This window comes from Mustela nigripes, chromosome 6, assembly GCF_022355385.1.
Source record: "Mustela nigripes isolate SB6536 chromosome 6, MUSNIG.SB6536, whole genome shotgun sequence".
Lineage (NCBI taxonomy): Eukaryota > Metazoa > Chordata > Mammalia > Carnivora > Mustelidae > Mustela > Mustela nigripes.
This window is the reverse complement of record NC_081562.1, coordinates 79,332,440-79,356,093: the sequence shown is the minus strand read 5'-3', so window position 1 is coordinate 79,356,093 and position 23,654 is coordinate 79,332,440.

Below are 23,654 nucleotides of genomic sequence, written 5' to 3'. Positions count from 1 at the left end.
GGACTGATGAATTACAGACCTGTACCCCTGAAACATATAATACATTATATGTTAATAAAAAATTATAAATATTACAAAGGTATAAGCAGTGCAAGTAGAGTTCAACCTGTTCATTATATTTTAATAAAACCAAAGTATACAATGATATTTTTAAAACATACCTTAATTAAATTATTTTAATTAGAATAATGAATGCACAATTGGGCATTAAAATTAATATTAAATAGATAATGCAGGGCGCCTGGGTGGCTCAGTCATTAAGCATCTGCCTTCGGCTCAGGTCATGATCCCAGGGTCCTCGGATCGAACCCCACATTGGGCTCCCTGCTCAGCGGGAGCCTGCTTCTCCCTTTCCCATTCCTTCTGCTTGTGTTCTTTCTCTTGCTGCCTCTCTCTTTGGCAAATAAATAAATAAAATCTTAAAAAAAAATAATGCAGTCATAATTTTAGGGGTTCTTTGCATTTTAAAATGTGTATTGAAGTTAGAATTTCACATTTTATAGGAAAGTATTTGTGTTTCTCTAGGTGCTACAAAGGTGACAATCATTTAAAAACATTAGGGAAACTGTTTCCAAAAATTGAGAAATAAATTTAAATGATGCAATTAATAGGTAGATTCAATTCCTTGCAAAGAAAGTATTTCTAGGTGGTGCTTGAAGAAAATGCCATCTGACCAAAGGCCATTCCAACCGCCAGGATGTAAGAATAAACCTAAACTATTTCAGGAAATTATATTTAAGTTGTTTAATTATCAGCTTTTCTTATAATGCCAATTAAACATAAATCCAAGAAGTATGTACAATTATAAGTTTATACAACTATGTCTATATGTGAAATTATTAAACATTGGAAGTTAACAGATAAGTGAAGTAAATTTTTTCCTTTTCTTGGGATACTGGACAAAATTGCTCTATGATATAATGGCAAATTTATAATGTATCTTCTGAAAATTCAACTATATATGTTGCTATTCCAATGCCTTTACTTGCAAATATTTGTTTTCATTGTGCCTTGGAATAACTCTATTGCATCTACTTGGCCTGAGTTAATAAAAGTTTACGATGGATAAGTAGAAAGGTGTTTAAATACAACATATTTTACTTCCTACATATCTCCTCAAAATGTTGCTAGAAAAAGAAATCATTCCAATGTATTTGCCTGTTTTCCTAACTGTGTGTTTGATCGAATGATAGAGAAAGATAGTGATCTCTCAATGGTTTTTTGTAATGGGTCTTGGCCTCCCATAGATCTGCAACTGTTTACTGAGTCTGCTCTTATTCCTGAGCCCGTATTACATGTTCTGATTTTTCCTTCGATAAATAATTCAGCCTGGCAGTGGGTATTATGGAGGGCATGTATTGCATGGAGCACTAGGTGTGGTGCATAAACAATGAATCTTGGAACACTGAAAAGAAATAAAATAAAAATAAAAGCGGGGGGAATCCTCTTATTTATTTTATGGAATACATCCATACAATGTCTTCTTTTAAAAAATCAGACAGATGATATTTATTTATTTATTTATTTATTTGACAGACATAGATCACAAGTAGGCAGAGATACAGGCCGAGAGAGAGGAGGAAGCAGGTTCTCTGCTGACCAGAGACGCTGATGCGGGGCTCGATCCCAGGACCCTGGGATCATGACCTGAGCTGAAGGCAGAGGCTTAACCCACTGAGCCACCCAGGTGTCCCCACACAGATAATATTTTAAAAACCTAACAGATTATATAAATCATATATAGAATGCTTATCATTAAAAATAATCTAATTGTTCCATTTCCCATAATTGCTTCTGAGATTATTTAAATCTAATCCAAATACTCTTCAGGCCTCAGTCAACCCTGGGGGAGGTTTGGATCTAGGGTGGTTCTGAGTTTGAGCAAGGAGCTTGTACCCATATAGATTAATCACTGGATAAGGAGTGACTTTGAAGGAAAAGTGAGTTTGAGGGAGGTAATTTTCTTAAGCCAAGGCATTCCACCTATAGAATGCTGTTTCAGGCCATACTCCCAGTGGCTTTATTCTTGTTTATTTTGACTTGATTTCATTAGAGCTATTTCCCCCCTTGATGTTCATTAAGAGTGAAAATAATACAAGCAAGTGGCCTATTATTTAAACCCATTGCAGGTGTGAATTAGAGCTCTTTGCTGGCTATAACAGATTTGGTACAACTTTTCTCCAGTAATACATATCTATCATCATACTTGGGTTGGCATTTAGAAAATGAAGGGAAAATAAGGATGGGAATATAAAATATCAATTTATACAATTTGCTTTATCACCATAAAATTCTAGACTCCCATACAATGATAAAGAATGGAATATAGGGTGCCTGGGTGGCTCAGTGGTTTGAGGCCTCTGCCTTCGGCTCAGGTCATGATCTCAGGGTCCTGGGATCGAGTCCCACGTCAGGCTCTCTGCTCAGCAGGGAGCTGCTTCCCTTCTTCTCTCTCTGCCTGCCTCTCTGCCTGCTTGTGATCTCTCTCTGTCAAATAAATAAATAAAATCTTAAAAAAAAAAAGAATGGAATATAATAAGATGGAGAGGCACTTTTCACAAGATAAACTCTTCTAACAGGATGTCAAGTGAGATGTTTCCTGTTTCTCTTGATCTTTTGTGAAGGTCGAAAGGTAAGAAGAAAGAACCCTAAAGTCCCTATATCCTATATTCTAGGAGCTTTCAGAAGCTGGGGTTATCCACTCTCCTGCAGGTCTTAACTAAATTAGGAAGCTGACCCTATCACCAGTAACCATTTTCACCTCCTCTTCTAGGAAATCAAGTAAAACTAGTCCAAAGAGAGAACAGGAATCATTAGTCTTCTGGGGAAAGTGGTGTCTATGAAGGGAGGTTGAAAGGAAGGGGCTATTTCCAATCTTCGATATCAAGGAGTGTTGTGAGATAACCACTTATAAAAGGTTAAAGATGTAGCAAGAAGGAGAGACTGGAACCTTTCCCCTCAGTTGTAAATGGGCTTACCAGCAGTTTTGCTGATTTACTCCTGGAATACCTGAGTGGGGAAAGGAAGAATTGAAGAGACCTAGGCCTTCTGGGGGCACAAGACCCTCACTCTGAGTTGTTTATCTGGCAAGTGTACACATATTGCTCACAGAAAAGATCTGGTCTTGGCCTGGGTTCTTGCTCTCTCTCCTGGATCAAGAGTCTCAGCTCCAAGAGGCTACACACGGGCTTCCTTTGCTAGGGGTGTGGGGAGTGAAGGAAGAGGACAAATGGAGCTGATTTCCTGCTTCAGGGAACTGTTCAATAGTAAGGAATCTGGAGGAGGCAGCCTTTGGATTCCTGCCACATGGAGATCGTTGACAATCAGTGTCAGTGTTAAAGGCAGTCAGAGAGACACATCTTGAAAGAGAGGACTGCTACAGGGCTGTCGGCTGTCGTGGAAGGGTTCAGAAAACCAGACCCTTTAGATGTTGTTCCACTTTCCTTGATTCTGCAAGCTGAGCTAGCGTAGGTCCCCCCTCTAGGAATGCAGGTATAATCAGGAGAGTCTACTAGTTCAGGGTGGTCTCCTTTGTTGCTGGTTCCTGTTTTCCCGAGCAAAGCTTAACTGTAGTTGGACGGTTCTCTATGTTTGCAGCTACTGGATTACAGCCGATTGCCTGACTATGTAACACTCTGCCTCACTAATTGTGTGATCTTGGGCAAGTTAGTGAATATTCCTGTGCCCGTTTCCTTATCTGTTATTTGGGGATAATAAAATGCTATGTTATAGGGTTGCTGTGAGGTTTAAGAGCACATAGTTCATACAAATCATTCAGCATAGAGCCCGAGTATTATGTTGCACGTCCTCAGTAAAAGTGTGTTGTTAATGATTGGAGTCATGGCTTATCATTTCATTGTTCGGTATTGAACTCTGTTGGGAATCTGTAGCCCCCATGATTGGGACTCTGTTGACAACCTGCCCAACCTTTTCAAGGAAATTCAGCCTTTTGTCTGGATTCTCAGCTATTGGAGAAGGTCCTGATTTAAATTAGATGCCTGGTGTGGCCATTTTCTTGGCTTAGGCTAATAAATATCAAAAAACAGGGTACTTAACACCATTTGAGGGAGTGCTTCAAAAATGCATGTCTTCATACTTTACCCACAGAAATTCTGTTTCAGTAGATCTGGAGTGGAGTTCAGAAGGTCACTTGTGGAAACACTTCAATAAATTCTGGTCTAAAGTACTATTGTAGAATTTTGTCAGGGGACTCACTAGACTAGAATTAACAAATATTTACCGAGTATCTACTATATGCCAGGCACTTCTATAGACATTGGCAATATAATTGTGAATAAGGTACTGTTCCTACTCCCAAGTAGTTTCCAGTGTAATGGGAGAGGCCAGCAGGTAAAAGTGGAGCTTATTAAGAACACAACACATTGGTCCATCTACTAATAATATTATTTCTTTCCTTTTTGTCCAGTTAACAAATCCCTGACTTCTCTATTATTCTCTAATTCCCTGACTAGTTCATACCCATATTTTATTCTCTCAATGCACAATGTGCTGGTCTTTGTAGTAGTTATTCTTACTGTAATTTTTCCTTTTTGTGGTGCTTATTTATTTTTCTTCTACACTAGACTGCTTCTTTGCACAGCATACATTTGCTTACCTTTATATTTCTAAGAACCTAGTATTTAATAATTATTGATTGTTTGAATGGACACATGGGGGAAATTCTGCAATAGGAATGAATAAACGATAAAACAGAATTACATCAGGAAGATACCAAATCTAGTCTTAGAAGGTCAGAGAAGTTTCATCAGAGAAAGTGCTATCAAACTGAATTCTGACAAATGAACAAAAGTGAGCCTTGTGAGTATGTGTGGGTCAAGGGTGATCTAGTAGGTGGTTTGGTCTATGGGACAGAGGTTCAAATAGTTGGCATGAGCATATATATAGTAACTGAAGCCCCAGGAGTAAGGAGTATTATTTAGGGAGTGTAGTGTGATAGGTAAAAAAGAACCCAAAACACCAAAGACAGACTTCTGAGATGATAAGAAGTATCATTGTACCTCAAGTTAATGGATTTCTTCTTTTTATTTCAATGTAGCCTATTGTAATGGGAAACTCTAAGTGCAGCCAAAACTTTTAATGAGCAGCAGACTTTACAGACATTCTTATTTAATATGGAAATGTGTTTGAAAATTTGACCAGTAGATTTACATACTGCAAGGTGGAGTCCATTGCTAGGGAGCCAGGAAAGGAAAGATTTCTAATAATGGTTTGTTTAGGCTGTACTTACTTTGGAGCCAGGCAAGATCTCTAGGCATTTTCCCTCCTTTCTCTGCCTGACCCTAGGCGAGGTAATCGTTAACAGTTGATATCAGACTTACAAACATGCACTATATGGTTTGCTGGAATAGCTTGTGGAAAAGAATTTTTATTTCCATTTCTAAGTCTACAGAAGCTAAGGGCGGGCTCACCCAGTGCAGTGTCATTGCCCTCAGCTCCAACCCCTCCCCTGAGACTCTGTTGTCTGTCTGTTCCACAACCCATCACTTCCCATAACCAGAGAGTGTGAATGAAGATAAGGTAAGAGCAGAGATAGGGTGAGAAAGAAACTTTGGCTGGGGCAGCAGACTTGAACCTAGGTCTAAGACTCCAAATAAGCAAAAAAACCAAAAAACAAACAAACAAAAAAAAAACCATAGGACCCCGTGGGCTCCAGAAATCAGGAGAGCAGAGGGTTCTTTCTAGCGAAAAACTCTTTTTTGCAATTTCCCTACAGGTGAACCGTTTAGTGGTGTCCACATATTATGTATGAAAATACTTTTGTGTGGATTGAAACTCCACGTTAAGTACCTGGTATGGTACCGGGCATATTTTTGTGCATTAAAGACAAGGTCCTTCTCTCCAGGAGGTCACAATCTAGTTGTGCAGACAGTCCATGTGTAACCAAAATGTGCTAAATTTGCACTAGAGATTGCATGCAAAACACTCTGAGCTGAATCTACTCCTATAGATTTGCTTTCTATGATCTTTGTAGTGTTTTTAAAATTCATAAATTCATTGGCTTCATTTACTTATTTATTCATTTATTTTTAAGATTTAATTTTTTATTTATTTGACAGAGATCACGAGTAGGCAGAGAAGCAGGCGGAGAGGGAGGGGGAAGCAGGCTCCCTGAGCAGAGAGCCTGATACAGAGCTCAATCCCAGAACCCTGGGATCATGACCTGAGCTGAAGGCAGAGGCTTTAACCCATTGAGCCACCCAGGTGCCTTTATTTTATTTTTTTAAAAGATTTTATTTATTTATTTGAGAGAGAGTGAGGGAGAGAGAGCATGTATGGGGCGAGGAGCAGAGCTAGAAGCAGACTCCCTGCTGAGCAGGGAGCTTGATGCAGGGCTCGAGCCCAGGATGCCAGGATCATGCCCTGAGCAGAAATCAGATGCCCAACTGTGTGAGCCACCCAGGTGCCCTCATAAGCTCCATTTAAAAACAGAGTTTTCACATTAAAATTTTGGGGTGTTTCTGGAAAAAAAAAATCAGAAAGCCTGGCAATTCTAGGTGGAAGCACTTCCTCATGGCAAAAATAATCAGCTGCCCCTGTTATATGAGGGAGCCCACAAGAGCCCATTACTCAAGAAAAATACTCGTCTAGCATCTAGAAGCTTCTGCGTTTGTAACTCTTACTCTGCCCTTCATGTGCCATAAATGCTATTCTCCAAGTTATCCCCACGTTGCAGCACTTTATGCAGCAAGTCCAAAGGTCCAATTTGTCCCTCGCCAAGGCTCCAGTTCTTCCCTAGTACAGTTCCAGGGTCCTTCAGTTGTACAGCTATTCTGGGGTGCTTCCTTACAGGTAACTAACTGTTCCACATTTGAGTAGGACAGCTTTAAAAACAAAATCCCTCAAAACCAAAAGACCTTTAATTATATGCTTCAGACAGGACCATGACACTGCTAGGTGAACATTTATATACCTAAAGGAGATATTGTGCACACAATATCTCCACAGAATAGTCTCCACAGAAAAAGGGCGATCTGTTCTTTAAGGCTATTTATCTTTTGTCTAGAATAATGTGGACCATGGACCCAACACTTTCATCACAATGGGAGACCACTCAAATTAGTCTTCACAAAACAAATTTACCAGCTTTTTGTCTTGTGGGTAATGCCCCTGATAGGATTTCTTGCTACATGTGTAAAAAGGCAATTGCAATGCAGTACGGAACATATTACAAAGATAAGAGCATAGTAGTCGAAATTTAGTTAACAAACGTTAATATACTCAATGACTCAATTAATATTAAAATAGTATTTATTTGATAGTTAAGACATCTAAACATTAAAGCTTAGGAAATCTTACCTGAAAATAATATAGCATTGGAAATTCTCATATAATTTTAAAAATTTGTATTCCAACCATTTGCCATAACCCAGTTTCTCATGGTTAGGCAAGTTATACTTTTTTCCACTATTATAAAGTGCCAGCATCAAGGGAGACATTAAGGGTTCTTTTAGTTCTTGTTTCATAATATAGTATTATACAATAGAGCTGAAAGAATCTCTAAAGATCATCTAGTACAACCACAGTATTTCATTTTTGCACATTAAACCCTTGACAGATGTTTTTAGACCTAGTTGTATTCAACTAGTTTCCATTATGTTGCTAGGCTTTGATCTAGAAGATTTCTTATCTATGGTCTACATAAAATGAATTAAAAACCACTCCCTTTCATCTCCTGAGAGCAATATGTGTGAATCCTTTGCTTGGCCCTGCTTCTTTGTAGACGATGGTCCTCTCGCTGGTTCCTGGTAAGGATTCTTTTTTTTTATCTTGATGAACCAGTTCCTTTATCTGATTCTACAAAAGAGCCCAGCAGATGTCACTTCACATTTGTCAAGCCTAAACCACATAATCTTTTTAGCATGGGGTATTTTACAATATCTTCCTGGGGCTTTCTCTTTACCATCTTCAATTAATCCCCCAAATTGCAAAGTAATTGAACTACATGATCAAGAAGCATTGGATAAACATTGGGAAGAGAGCACAGACTCTGTATCTCATTTCCATATACCAGGGACATTCCGTGAATGATTTGTGGAGGTTCACTCAATTGTCTGAATTAACTGTATGGTTTCAGACCATAGGGAAGCCATGTTTAAAATTTAACCACAAAATTTATAAGATGGAGATATTTAAGTGACTATCTTAATGTTATTGTAGGATGGTATAAATATGATTGTAAGACAGTTAATATTTCTATAAGGCAGTATGTAATATCATACTGTAAGACATTCTCTGTCGTGGTGGCATTAAAGGAGAGAAGCTGAAAATAATTTCCCTTGCCTTTGGATATAGTTCCATTCTTTCATTATTCAATATTTAATCTAATCCTTATTAAAGCCAGTTTAAAACATGTAGTTAATACTTCACTCTAATTGTTCCCTGGGAGAATATGTAATTTATTCATATATTCACAGGCAATTAAAAAATCTATTTCCTAGAAAGCCACAACAGTTTGAAAGAATTCTGTCATTTACAGTCTAAAATTGGCTCTGCTTTAAACATTAGAGTAATCTGTTTCAAATATCGTGTTGACTTCTTCAAATGATTGTGTTGTTTTTTCAACAAAAGCTTCAAAGCTAATTTCTTCATCAAATAAACAGTGCATCAGTTGTGACTTTGAAATAAGAAATCGATCATCTGTTTTTCTTTTTTTTTCTTTAAAGATTTTATTTATTTATTTGACAGAGAGATCACAAGTAGGCAGAGAAGCAGGCAGAGAGGAGGAAGCAGGTTCCCTGCTGAGCAGGGAGTCAGATGTGGGGCTCGATCCCAGGACCCTGAGATCATGACCTGGGCTGAAGGCAGGGGCTTAACCCACTGAGCCACCAGGCCCCCCAATCATCTGTTTTTCCTTATAATCACTGTGTATGTAATACATTTTTACTCTGTGACTAACTTACCATTTCTGTATACAAAATGTTAAAGACAACTTAGAAAAATCTTTATTTCTCAAGTTAGTTTAAACTTCATTTTATAGGAGTAACACATGAGCACGACATGTGTCAGGTACTACCAACCTATAATTATCCAATACAAATCTGAAATGAATACCATTGAAAAAGGTATAAAAGCTGAATCCCTAGAAAAGTCTGTTTGGCTTTGTGTGGTTTTTTTTTTTTTTTTTTTTTTTTAAAGATTTTACTTATTTACTTGACAGACAGAGATCACAAGTAGGCAGAGAGGCAGGCAGAGAGAGAGAGAGAGAGGGAAGCAGGCTCCCCGATGAGCAGAGAGCCCGACGCGGGGCTCGATCCCAGGACCCTGAAATCATGACCCGAGCCGAAGGCAGCGGCCCAACCCACCGAGCCACCCAGGCGCCCCGGCTTTCTGTGTTTTAGTTGAGGTGGTTATTATGAACTTCATAATAAATTATGGCCATTCCCTTATCAAGCCTTAGCTGAAAGTAAAATTTCCTGATCAAGTTATTAATTACTAAATGTAAGGAGTTAAAAGGAAATGCTGACAAACCCGTAATATAATCATTGCAGAACTATTGGTTCTGGTATAATTAGAGGCTAGTTTAATCCAACAATTCTATAAAATTCACTTAGCTTAATTTCAAGAGTGTGTTTATAGTGTGGTTTGTTTGATTAGAAAGGCTCTCTTTGTTTTGCTCTAGTGAACTTTAAATCTCTCTCCCAGGAACATATATTATTACCAATGTACAAAATGTCAGAATGTATGGTAAAGTTTGTTAAAACCCCCGGAGTCAGAAAACTTAAGAAATCCACAAGTATTTTGACTACTGAGATTTGCTGATTTGACGATTTCATATGATCTCTTCTACAGTGGTGCAGACATTACTAAATAAGGCTTTTCTGAAGTTCATGAAATTTTCTATAGATTATCTTATGTCTTCTTGTATAACAATATAATATATAGATTATAGATAGAAGATAATGTAGATTATTTTATGTCTTCTTGTGTAATAATAACAGTCTGGTCAACTACTATTAATTAGGTCAATTGATTTATCTATTATTTCCATCATGATATTATCCAAATAATTTTAATGAGTTAATAACACTTAACATGTTTGAGAGAACATGAATGTCCTCACATGCGTGAAATACAAAGTTGTTTGGAATTCTGTTTGTATGGATTGTTTCACCTGATTATTCCCTATGCTTTGCCAACCTTCCAGGACTTTTCTAATTCAGTTAGAATTAGATGAATCATCTAGATCAGCATGTCCACACACTTCTGCATAGTTCAGTTCTCACCTTCCTTCCAAACATCCAGCATTAAGAAGTAGCATGTAACAGAAATTTTTGTGAGTATGTGGGGTCTAGTCTACCAGGAGAGTGAGTACTTGGACTTGGACTGATAGAGTTCTGGGTGGAAGTGGTCTGTCTGAGGGCTGGGTTAATTCTAATTCTGAAAGCTTCCAAGTCCCTCATGGACTTTCAGGATCACCATAGATGAACCTCTTCAAGGGAGTTGAGAATCAGTGTCCAGTAGAATGAAGTCCCGAGACTACCTAAACATTGCTCTGAATCTGAACCCTGGAGGCAATGAGAGTTCTGATGAACCTTAGAAAGGCCATTGAAATAATGAATGTATTAGACTTTACTTTCTCAGAGCAATCTCTGATGCTCTTTCCAGGTTTAATAGTTATGTGAGCCCATATTTGACATTAATCATTTTATATTATCAACTCTTTTTAGCCACATCAGATGTATACAATGATGCATGCATGAAATGATTTTATGTTAATCAGTAGACTATACACATATTCTGTAACAATATTCACTTAGAGACAAAATACCTCTGGATAAAAATGTCAAAGTAGCCTAAAAATAAAGTAATTTTTAAAATTGTTATTTTAAAATTATTGTTTAAAATGTGTATGTCGTTTTTATTGTGCATGTATGAGGGAGAGAGAACAAAAGGGAATAGGGAAAGGAGAAAGGATGAGAGAGAGCGTGCTGACTGCATTTATACTTACGGATCAGTGTTTTAACTTGAGAGTGTATTTGTGACCTTTTAATCTAATCCCTTCACTTTATACAAGAGACAACAAGCTCCAGAGTAGTGTGTGATCTAGTTAAATCTTTTATCCTCTTGGATTCATCAGGTTGGGGGGAATTTCAACTACTATGAGAGTAGAAATGGGAAAAGGATGAGCAAAGGAAACTGGGGAACCTAAAATAATTACCTGAATGACCTTTGCCATTTTAGTACTATATCCTTGTATTAACGTTGTCTGTATTTAATATTCTTGTCTCATTTTACTCTCATGACAGCAAGCTTATTTAACACAGAGGTAAGGCCGGTGAGCCTACTCTGTGCAGTACTACGTGACGTTCCCAGACAAAGGATCCTTCTAGAATGAGGGAGAAAGACAGACCTGTCAGGACACCAAAACCCAACAGTCTGCCTTCTGTGACTTGTTCTTAAAACACGTTTCTGCTTCTAAGAGCCAATTCTCCCTTCACTGACATTCTTCCCACCTTTTCCTTTTCACATTTTCAGTCAAAACTCTGTTTGCTTTTCCATGTGCAGTACAAATGCCAATTCTTGTGTGATATCTGTCCAAACACTCCTAATAGGTTTTAATCTTTCCTTTGTCTATATTCTCAATTTCTGCCTTGTGCTGATGTAGTTATTTCCATGTCTTTCTCATCTGTTAAGTCACAGAGCTGCCTCTGGAACTAATGGGCCATTCAAAGACAGGGCCCTGGGCGGCAGAGGAGGTGGAGCTCAGACCCCTTATTGCTGTTTTAACCAGAGTGCTCAGCCTTTGTGTTCTATGTTGAGGAGAACCAATACAACTTCTTTGATATGAAGAGAAACTGTTAAACTGCTAAAAATCAAAGTTTAAAGATTACTACCAACATTCTTAATTACTGAAGGGATTATTTTATTAATTTCTATGTCATGGCAAGCTTGTAATGAACAGTTTTCCAGTAAACGAATAAATCAGGATGTACCTAATGAAATAAATTGAGAGAACTTTATTGCATTTTATCTTAAAACACAATGAATGCACTCAGTATTACTTCCGGGATATCCCTCCTTCTCAAATGTTAAGTGGGGAGAGTGACAGGATCCAAAATGCTGAGGAGTGGCTGGGGAGAAGAAAATCAGGGCCCTGGAATTGATTTATGAGGAAGGGTGGTGAGATTTTATGGAGTGGAAACTAACAGATGGTTCACAGTATTTTTGGTTTTTGTTTTTTTTTCTTTCCCACAATAACCCCTCCCTGAGCTACTTCTGGAATATGCATTCTGTACCAGCACACAGGCTGAAGCTCTTTGGGAGATCTTCTGGCCTCATATGTAAATAGCACTCGGGTTGCCAACACAATGATGGCTTTCTACATCTCCAATCTCCAGACTCATAGTTGTGGGTATTGTGAGTGATGAGTTGTTGTTGGTTTTTTTTTTTTTTTTATTCTTCATACAAAACTGTCTTACCAGACAAAATTTCTCAGAGGCTTGGGAAGACACAGGTGTGGTTTTAAAGCTTCTAGTCTAGACATAAAGTATGAAAACCTTAGTCAACCTCCTCTAAATTCATTTAAATGAATCATAAGTTGATTCTCCCCAAATCTACTTACCAAACCTCAGTGGCTGATGTTTTTCATTCTTTTAGGAGACAGGAATGGTTAAAAACAACAACAACAACAACAACATTGTTTTAAAAACCAAGTATTTTTTTTTTCAAAACGTATTGATATTTCAACCCTCTTAAACATTTCACTAAAATAAAATAGAGTTTATAAAATATGGATTTTACTCCTTAAAGTCCTTGACTTTATTTAATTTTGCTTAAAATGTGAAACAGATTTCTGAACATGCACTACTATTAAGCCTAGAGCTTGAGTTTGAAAGGACCTTAGCAGTTATCAAATCCAAACATCTTCCAATGCAGGAATCACGAGCAATAAGGTACTCATATTTTGGCAGTTTTGTTAGAAATTCTCTCTTTGGGGCGTGAGCTACTTCAGAAGGCAGCCAACTTGTTATTCAGTGCTACTTGTGAAGAGGTTTTCTTTATATCAAGTCATGATTTGCCTACAGGAATGAGGCTACTGCAAATCAATTCTTGTTCTACCTTCTGAGAATCTGCAGAATTCTAATTTCTCTCCCAGAAAAATTAATATTATGCTCCCTTTAAGACCTTTCTTTTGTACGTTAAACATACATACTTCAAAACCACTTTTTGTATTATATAGATTCCTGGATCTTTTCAACTCTAATCACATTTTCCAGGAACACTTCCCAATTTTTCAATGTCCCTCCTAAATTTATGATAAGTGCTCTTTAAACATTTTTTTTTTTTTACTTGAGTCGGGTTGACAAACAGGTTACATTAATTTCCGTGTACACCGTGGCGACTCAACATCTCTCTACATTATTCTGTGCTCATCGCAAGTATAACTGCCATCTGTCTCCATACAGTGCTATAACAGTATCATTGACTATATTCCTAATGCTGAGTTTATTCCCATGACTTATTCCTTCCATAATTGGAGGCCTGTATCTCCCACTCCCCTTCACCCACTTTGTCCAACCCCCTATCTCTTTCCCCTCTTGCAAACATCAGTTCTCTGTATTAATAGGTCTGATTTTATTTTTTCTTATTCTACTTTTTATTTGCACATTCATTTGTTTTATTTTAGATTCCACCTATGAGTGAGATCATATGGTATTTGTCTTTCTCAGTATGACTTATTTCACTTAGCATAATACCCCCCAGTTGAGTCCATGTTGTTACAAATGGCTCACGTCTCATCATTTTTTATTGCTTTGAATATTCCAGTGTGTGTGTGTGTGTGCGCGCGCGCGCGCATGTGTTTGCACCATGACCTCCTTATACATTCATCTATGGATGAATACTTGGGTTGCTTCTGTATCTTGGCTATTATACATAATGCTGCAGTAAACATAGGGGTGCATATATGTCTTTTTAAATAAATTTTTTTCTTTTGGGGGGGGTAAATATCCAGTAGTAGAATTATTGGATCATATGATATTTCTTTTTTTTTTTAAGATTTTATTTATTTATTTATTTACTTGTCAGAGAGAGAGAGAGAGAGAGAGAGCGAGCTCTGGAAGGCAGAGGCAGAGAGAGAAGCAGGCTCCCTGCTGAGCAAGGAGCCCGATGTGGGACTCGATCCCAGGACCTGGCATCATGACCTGAGCCGAAGGCAGTGACTTAACCAACTGAGCCATCCAGGTGTCCCTGATATTTCTATTTTTAAAGTTAAATGCTTTTTATAACTGATTTTTAAAAATAAGATCAGATATTCTAAGGGATCCAAGTACTTCAGGTTCAAAACATTATAAAATTCAGTAGCTTATAAACAAATATTAATACTTTTTAAAGATTTTATTTATTTATTTGAGAGAGGAAGAGAGCACGAACAGAGGGAGGGGCAGAAGCACAGAGAGAAAGAGGAAGGAGCAGACTTCCCCACTAAGTGCGGAGCCTGATGTGGGGCTCCATCCCATAAGCCCAAGATCATGACCTGAGCTGAAGTCAGATGCTTAACCAACTGAGCCACCCTGATGCCCCTATAAACAAATATTATTAACCAGTGAATACTTTCTTTGATATTCTGCACCATACTTTTATAGGCGCAAAATATTAACCTGTGAATCTTGTTCTGATACAGAATAATGAATTATTTTCAACTTCTTCTAAGTCAGTCTGCCATTGTCCCTCACACAAACCTGCTAGTATTTTACTGTGTTTCTTTGCACATGTTCTTTCCATTGCCTCTCTTTTTGTCTCCTTGAGTGAGAAAGTTTTCAAAACTGAATTATTTTCTTTCTATCTAACTCATCAGGTCCAAAAAAGAAAACAGCATTCTCCTTGTCACCATCAATAAATACACTAATTTTATTCAATATAGTGACAGCAATCAGACAACAAAAAGAAATAAAAGTCATCCAAATTGGTAAGGAAGAAGTAAGACTCACTATTAGCAGATGACATGATACTATCTATAGAAAACTTTAAAGACTCCACCAAGGGGCTCCTGTGTGGCTTAGTCTCTTAAGTGTCTGTCTTTGGCTCAGGTCGTAATTTCAGAGTCCTGGGACTGAGTCCTGCTTTGTTCCGGGGGGTGGTCCCTGCTCAGCAGGGAGCCTTCTTCTCCCTCTCCCTCTGCTCCTCCCCACTGTTTGTAATCTCTCTCTCTTTCAAATAAATAAGTAATAATAAAAATCGTTTTTAAAAAAGACTCTACCAAAAAAAAACCCCAAAACCTACTAGATTGATAAGTGAATTCAGTAAGGTCACAGGGTATGTCTTTTTTTGAGGTTTATGCCATTTCCTTATATTATAGTCTTGTTCTTATCAGCAACACCATCTATTGATTTCTAAGACCGTATCTTCCCTTGAATAGTGATTTAAGCATTCAGATCATAATATACTTCTTTCTTGCAATCTACTCATGTTCACAGATTATGTATAGTCTTTTCTCACTTTGAAATCTCACCAACTCCAGTGACTTACATGTCCATTTTTTCCCATCCAGCTGTAGATAACCTGAAGAATTCTAGTTGGGATTAGGCTGGAATTTGCCTCTACTGTAATTTTCTCTAATTAGCTTCTGAGGCTTCTCCAAATCTTCCTACAGGTCTGTTGCATTTGTACCTTCACTTCTAAATCTTGAACTCTGGAAATAATGTTTCAGACCCCAAGTGCCTTATTTTTCTAATATTGGTACCTACTGCACCTGCTTTGATGGAGCCACAAATCCTTGGCTTCTCTTAATTCTCTTATTTCGTCATCTTTTTCATTGCTTCTTTCTCTCTTCAACTCCTTCCTATTGCCAGCTGTTTGGTAAGACATTTATGAGCTTTCTAATATCCCTTGCCCATTGGATCAGATGTCAATAATTTGTAGTCAAAACCTAATTCCATATATTTGTACTATTTAACTTTAATTATTCGGTTCTTGCCTCTGAGAAGGTTGCAAATGGTAAGGAAAAGAGCCACAAACTAATAGTTTTCTACCCATGAAACGTACTAGAATGTAGACAGATTCAAAGTTCAATTAGGGTCTAGAAGAGGAAATAAGAAATAAATTTGGATATTAGAGGAAGTTTTCAGAAAAAAAAAAAAGAAGAAGTATGTGTTTTTCAGTGTATTGAGTGAAGAAGTGATGAGATCTAGTTTGTTGTGAGCTGGGAGTGGTTGAGGAGGTAGGGAAAGAGGAAAGTGTATACCAAGCAAGTTGAATGTCATGGACAAGAAATGTGAAGTTGTGGAAATGCAGGGCAGGTTACAAGTTAGGGTGATGATGATTAAGGGGCTCAGTTTGTTAAGCATTTGATTCTCATTCTCAGGGTTGTGAGTTTAAGACCTGTGCTGGGCTCCACGCTGGGGGTGTGGCCTACTTAAAAACAAAAACGTAAACAGGAAGTTGTGAAGGTTTCTGTGCTCAGTAGTTTAGAATTTGTTTCGATAACCAGAATTCCCAGGCTTAGTTATATGAGCAGCAGTGTTCCCCTCTATCAATCAGCGAAAAAAGGTCTTCTCTATTATATAAATTGAGAAAATTCTATAATACTATACCTCTTCTTAGATATTCACAATTCACATTCACATATTAAAAGTTCTGAAATTCCTGTTAAAAATAAGCAGTTTAATTTGTTCAATCAGGTGACTTCTGACTCAAGTAAATGTGCCTTCCTCTAAACCCCTCCTTCCTACTTAAATGGTATCCATTTGTATAGGGTAAGTTCTTGGCATCTGAGGATTTTCGAGAAGACTTAAAACTCCATGGCACATAATATTTGCTGAGATATCATTTTGTGTTGTCAGTGCTTCAAGGCTAGTGTGCGGATGTGAGTCATAGACAGGTAAGAAAGTCTAGACAAAACACAGAAGCCACACACCTTTGTGCAATAGTGCTGCTTTCTGTGATACCTCATTTCATTTAATTGTCAAAAGAACCCTGCAATGCTTGTATTTTATGTTAGCCATTTTAGCTATGAGATGAGATTATATGCTGGTATTTGAGGGTTACAAACATCTTTGGACATATGTGTCATAGTTTCAAGATCTTCTACACTTAATCCGTCTCTTATGCTGGGTTTCATGCTTCTTGTGGCTCGAGGACTGCATTTGATGTCTTTGTACTTTTATTGCCCTCAGCACTTGGAACAAATTTGTTGAATCCTATAGGGTTTCAATCAGTGGTGTGAAAAATGAATGAATTACAAAGTTTGTAAGTCCAGAGAGAAGAAGTTATATATGGTATATTGATTGATCTAACTCCAGTTAGAGAAGAAATATCTAAGAGGAAGGTAATATATGGTGCAGAGTAGTAGAGCCAGAGAATATGCAAAGTAAGCCTCTGGTGACATAGTTATGAATTTAAATTTAATGAAGTATTTCCAAGATCTGCTGGAAGTTTTATAGAAGTGTAACAAGAGTACACAGGTATTTGCATTTTACTGCATTGGAAAGATATTCAGAGATAGATATTTAATATAAAACATTGCAACACCAGGCCCAGTGAAAGTTGTCCAGAGTCAAGGTAAGAGATTTAAGTAAAGATTTAATGAAAATGGCAAATAAAAAACAAGCAAACAAACTTGTGTAAAAATTAATTGCTGAACTGCAATGTGTATTAATTTGCTAGAGCTGCCAAAACCAAGTACCACAAACAAAATGACTTCAACAACAGAAATTTATTGTGTCACAGTTCTGAGGAGGCTACAAGTAAAAAGTCTAGACATTTACAGGGTTGGTTCCTTTAGGGGGCTTTGAGGAAAGGGGCTGTTCCAGGCCTCCCACCTTGGCTTCTAGATGGCCGCCATCTTCTCCCTAATCTCTCTAAATCATCTTGCCTCCATTTGTGTCTCTCTGGCCAAATTTTTATGAAGACACCAGTTTTTTGGATTAGGGCCTACCCCAATGACCTCATTTGAACTTGATTGCCCTTGTAAAGACAAAGTCTCTAATGAGGTCACATTCTGAAGTACTAGGCATTAGAACTTCAGTATATGAATTTTAGGGGGAGACATTTCAATCTGTAACAAAATATCAATGTCAACCTTGGATAAGAATAGTACAAATTGAAAGGTCAATTAATTTCACACTTATTTACTGAATTCCACTTATACACCAGGCATTCAAACTAAGTAAAGATATATCTTTAAGGTTCTTATAGTCTCTTTCATGAGACAGGTAAATAGTAATTGATTACAACACAATGTGTTCAGGGTTATAGTCCTAATTGTAATTTATATAGTGTTAAGACAAGAAATGAGAGGGAGGTAAAAAGTATGAGGAAAACCATCAGTGAGGAGATAACTTTTAGGTTAAGTCTTGGTTAGTGTAAAGGACATAAAATTGGAAAGCAAATTCTAGCAGAGGGAATAGTAAGGGTTATTTTGAGTAATGTTAAGTGGTTTAGCGTAATCTGCATGTTGGAAACCAAAGATGAAAATCTTGAGCTAGGAAGGGAATCTATCCAGAAGGTCATGCAAATGAGAACCACTGAATCATTTTTAGTAGAAAAGTGACAAACAAGGATCACCTGAAGGCTATTTCAAGGATGGCTCGGAAAGGAATAAAGCAGGAACCAGAGGGATCCAGGTTAGAAAACATTGCACTAGTCAGATCAAGGCCAGAGGGCATTACTGAAGATTACAGCAGGTAGAAAAAAAGGCATGGAGAAAGTTGGTGGAGTTTAATTAATACGGTGAAGTTGACAAGACTTAGCAAGCAATGTGTGGAATTGGGTGATTGTTTTAGGATGACTCCTAGACTTCCAGATTGAGAGAATGGTTGATAGGTTGGTATTAAATAAGATATGGGATATGAAAACAAAGATTTGGAGATAAAGATAAATAATTCTGTTTTGAGCATGTGGAGTTGAGATGCTGTGAGACCTCCAAATGGAGATGTTTAGTAGAGAGTAAGAAATATATGTTAAGTAGATGAGAGAGAGAGAGATGGACTAGAGGTAAAGATTTGGCAGTCATCCGCTTACGCATTCATTCACTTACATGAGAGTTGTGATATACAGACACATCTAAAGGCTTACAAAATGCTTCAGCTGAGAAGGGAAGGGAAAAAAAAGCCTTAACTAGGAAGACACAGTGCTATAAGAGTTAAGGTGGGAATGATTTAATGATGTATTTGGGCTGAGTGAAAAGAGTGAGTGTGGTGATGTTTATCTGATAAGGCAATGTGTTAAGGGGACATGAGAAGATGGAAGCCCAGAAAAGGAGAAAAGAATTTTACTTTTGACACCCTCCTGGCCAAGTTCTAAGTTTAGGAGATGGATAAGTATAAAAATATGATAGAAAAGGGACAATGAAAAGTGTTGCCCGAATGATGTCTCCATGGATGGCTGCAGCTGCCTCCTGGGAACACTGAATGTTTAGCACCCAGAATGACGTGGTCATGCAGTCCCCAGTGGTGACAAATGTCTTGAACCTGATCTAACACAGGTATGTTTTTGCACAGACGTAATTTTCAAAACCTCATCCTTGAGAGATGTCCCCAGAAAAGTCAATGATCTCAGACTGCTTGATAGGGAGAGAGATAAAACTATTCAAATTTAGATGCTGTTCAGTTACCTGCTTTTCTTTATGATTTTTTTTTTAAATGAGGTTGAAGCCTTTTTTTTTTTTTTTTTTTTTAATTCTATTCATTTGACAGAGATCACAAGCAGGCAGAGAGGCAGGCAGAGAGAGAGAGGAAAGGAAGCAGGCTCCCTGCTCAGCAGAGAGCCCGATGCGGGGCTCGACCCTAGGACCCTGAGATCATGACCCGAGCCGAAGGCAGAGGCTTTAACCCACTGAGCCACCCAGGCGCCCCCTTCTCTATGCTTTTGTAGGTTTTCTCTCTCTCCCAAAACTTACCTTTGGTTACTTATCTTACTCATGGTCCAAAATGGCTGTTCTAACCTTTGGGTCCACCTGACCTTCCAGCTGCACAGCTCCCCACCAACTGGCATTTTCTATCATATCTATTATTTTTAGCTTTCCAAGATAAGCTTGATCAGCTTGGCTATCCTCTTTCTGTGTAGAGACTTTATACAAAATAATGATCTAGACTTCTGGTGGACCTAATTATGTGTTACCTTAAAATTACTTGTTGACCCTGTCTAGCCATCTGTGGGGTAAAGAGGGGAGACAGAAGGTCTATTATTCATTCAGCAAAAGCTGTGAGCAGAAGATCCTCCCAGAGGGAGTCTAAATAGAGTGGACTTTCTAAAGCACAGGTTTTTGTTTGGTTTGGTTTGGTTTTTAAGATTTTATTTATTTATTTGAGAAAGAGAGAGCGAGAGAGCATGAGAGGAGAGAGGTCAATGGGAGAAGCAGACTCCCTGCTGAGCAGGGAGCCCCATCTGGGACTCGATCCCAGGACTCCATGATCATGACCTGAGCCGAAGGCATTCGCTTAACCAACTGAGCCACCCAGGCACCCCTTGTTTTGTTTTTTAAAACAGAATTTTAATTCTGGCTTCAGTTCATCCATTTTTCTCCATGATCAGTGTTATTTTTAATTAAGGAAATTCACTAATACTCATATTAACAAACTTTAATTGAATTTGATATTACATTTTCAGGCTTGGAACTTGAGGTATATAAATTCTAATTCCTCTCATAAAAATATGCTGAACAGATTGAATTAAAATAATCACATTCATAAAATCTCTGTGTAGTCAAAGCCATAAATGTGTAGATTTTATTACTGCAAAATAGTCCTGTGGACATAGACAACAATTCAAGCAGCCTAGCATGTACTTATAGTTGGCATTGCATACTAGGTCTCTTTCTGTCTCACTTAACTCTGGGATTAAGATTTGAACCTGATCTTGCCCTTGAGTTTATCTACCTCATTTCAAGAAAACAAACGATTTCTGTCTAAAGTTAATTATCATTTACATGCTGTAAATTTACTAAATTGCTTCCAGATCTGTACTTTTTTTTTGAAGAAATAGACTAGAAAGAAATATTTGTTCTTTAAAAGGAATCTTTGTGTTTGTCTAAATATACATTTTTCTCTAGCTACATATGTTTAGTTAATTCTTTCTATGGCTGAAAATGATGCCTACAGAAATTTGAAAGAAGTAGATTGGACATTTTTTCAGTTAGCAATTATCTTTATGGGAATGCAAATTTATTTGTAAAAACTGGCAAAACCACAACTTTCTGAGAATGTTTTTGCCATGACCAATAATAGTGCAATAGAATTCTTGTTTCACTATGGATTGATGGGCAGTTAGCTGCCATAGGGCTGGGTTGAGAAAAATTTTGAGAGTGGAGGAAGTGGGTTACAGGGACCAATTCAGTTAATGATCTCTTCTCTGTGTTGGAATGGGAAGCTGTGCTGTATATTTCTATCTCAATATTAGTGCTCTCTCAGAAATAGGTGAGTACCATTTCTACTCATAATAAGCATATTTACAACAAAATTTAGAATAGGAAAAAAAATATATGATTATATTTAATTCCCTGGTCCACTTAGCTATTGGCTATCCAATAGGTTGCTAGAGACATTTGAAGCCTCCTGCCTCTACTTCTGGGGGATACTTGGACATGAAGCAAATGGGCCTGCTTTACTCCCTTCCCAAGTTTAGGGGTCAAAAATAGGACTCGTATTATCCAATCAAGACCCCCAATTTGACCTTACCTAAACACGAAGTAAAAAACCCTTTCTATCAAAAGGAAGCAGAGTAATACATGGAATGGGTCTTAATGTTGATGTACTATCAGCTCTGAGGTAAGAAGTTGAAAATAAGAAGTTGAAGACAGGAAAATCAACACTGTCCTGTATAAGAAATAAATAGGAATGTGATGATGGGGTTGTCAGAAAATAGAATATGGGATTGTGGAAAGAAAGGGCCCAGGCACCATGTCAGGGACCTGCAGCTTAAAGATAAATGTGGTCAGCAGAAAATTCTTCATTGTGGAATGGTAGAAGAATTTTTAACAACAGTGATTATAGCTTTCCATTCTTGATGTGATGTAAACTCTCTGCATTTTCATCTTCATGAACAATCTGTATGAACCACCTGTACATTTTGGAGGGGGGAGGTTTTTTTTATATAAGCTCTGGAAAAAAAACACACAGTATAATCACTTTTTTGTTGGCTCTTAGCTCTAATTTGGCTTCCCATTCATGTTGCTACTGATCACTGCCCTGAAAATACAGATTTCTATTCCTTAGATTTCTGATATGGTACAGATATCATCACATGGATGTCAGTGAACTGGTAAATTAGAGGAGGTCACGCTTTCACAAGAGTCCCCATAAAATCTGTCCACACAAGACTAGACAAGAATGACAGACTTTTTTCCCCCTCTTATTTGTCTAACATGTGATATAGTACCAAATTGCTTATTTTAGTATAATATATACTATTAAATTAAAAATATCTTCCTCCTCCAATCCACCTTTTAAAAACATATGATGTTTGTATTTTATATTCACTACTATATTTCCTATAATGGAAAAGTCTTTGATACATAGCAGATGTTCAATAAGTATTTATAAATTAAAATCAAGTAAAAATGTTATAACAAAATTTACTTTTATTATATGTGATTCAACCTGATACAATCTAGTCTAGTCCCTAATACACTTAATTTTTAAAATGTGAGGCAACAATCCACTTAATTAATTTTTGTTTTTTTCTTTTCAAATTTCTACTTAAATTCTAGTTAGTTAACAGGGCCCTGGGTGGCTCAGTCAGTTAAGTGTCTGCCTTTCGCTCAGAACATCATAACAGGGTCCTGGGATTGGCTTCCTGCTCAGTGGGGAGCCTGCTTATCCCTCTCCCAATGCTCCCCCACTTGTTCACTCTCTCTCAAATAAATAAAAACTTAAATAAACAAATAAATCAATCAATCTAATTAGTTAATATATAGTGCATTATTGGCTTCAGTAGAATTTAATGACTCACACCTTGCCTATAATACTCACTACTCATCATTACAAGTGCCCTCCTTAAAACCCACCAGTTCTTTAGCTCATCGCACTGTCACATCTCTCCATCAACCCTCAGCTCATTCTCTATTCTTAAGATTATTTTGTGGTTTACTTTCCTCTATCTTTTTTCCCCCTTCCCACATATTCATCTGCTTTCCCCCTAAATTCCACATATGAGTGAAATCATACAGTATTTGTCTTTCTCTGACTGACTTATTTTGCTTTGTAGGATATATTCTAGCTCCACCCATGTTATGCAATTGACAAGATTTCATTTTTTGATGGCCAAATAATATTCCATCACATATATACCACATCTTTTTTCCCCCATTTATTTATTTATTTATTTATTTATTTTCAGTGTAACAGTATTCATTGTTTTTGCACCACACTCAGTGCTCCATGCAATCTGTGCCCTCCCTATACCCACCACCTTGTTTCCCCAACCTCCCACCCGCCACCCCTTCAAAACCCTCAGATTGTTTTTCAGAGTCTGTATTCTCTCATTGTTCCTCTCCCCCTTCCAATTTCCCCCAACTCCCTTCTCCTCTCCATCTCCCCTTGTCCTCCATGATATTTGTTATGCTCCATAAATAAGTGAAACCATATGATAATTGACTCTCTCTGCTTAACTTATTTCACTCAGCATAATCTCTTTTATTCCCGTCCATGATACAAAAGTCGGGTATTCGTCCTTTCTGATGGAGGCATAATACTCCA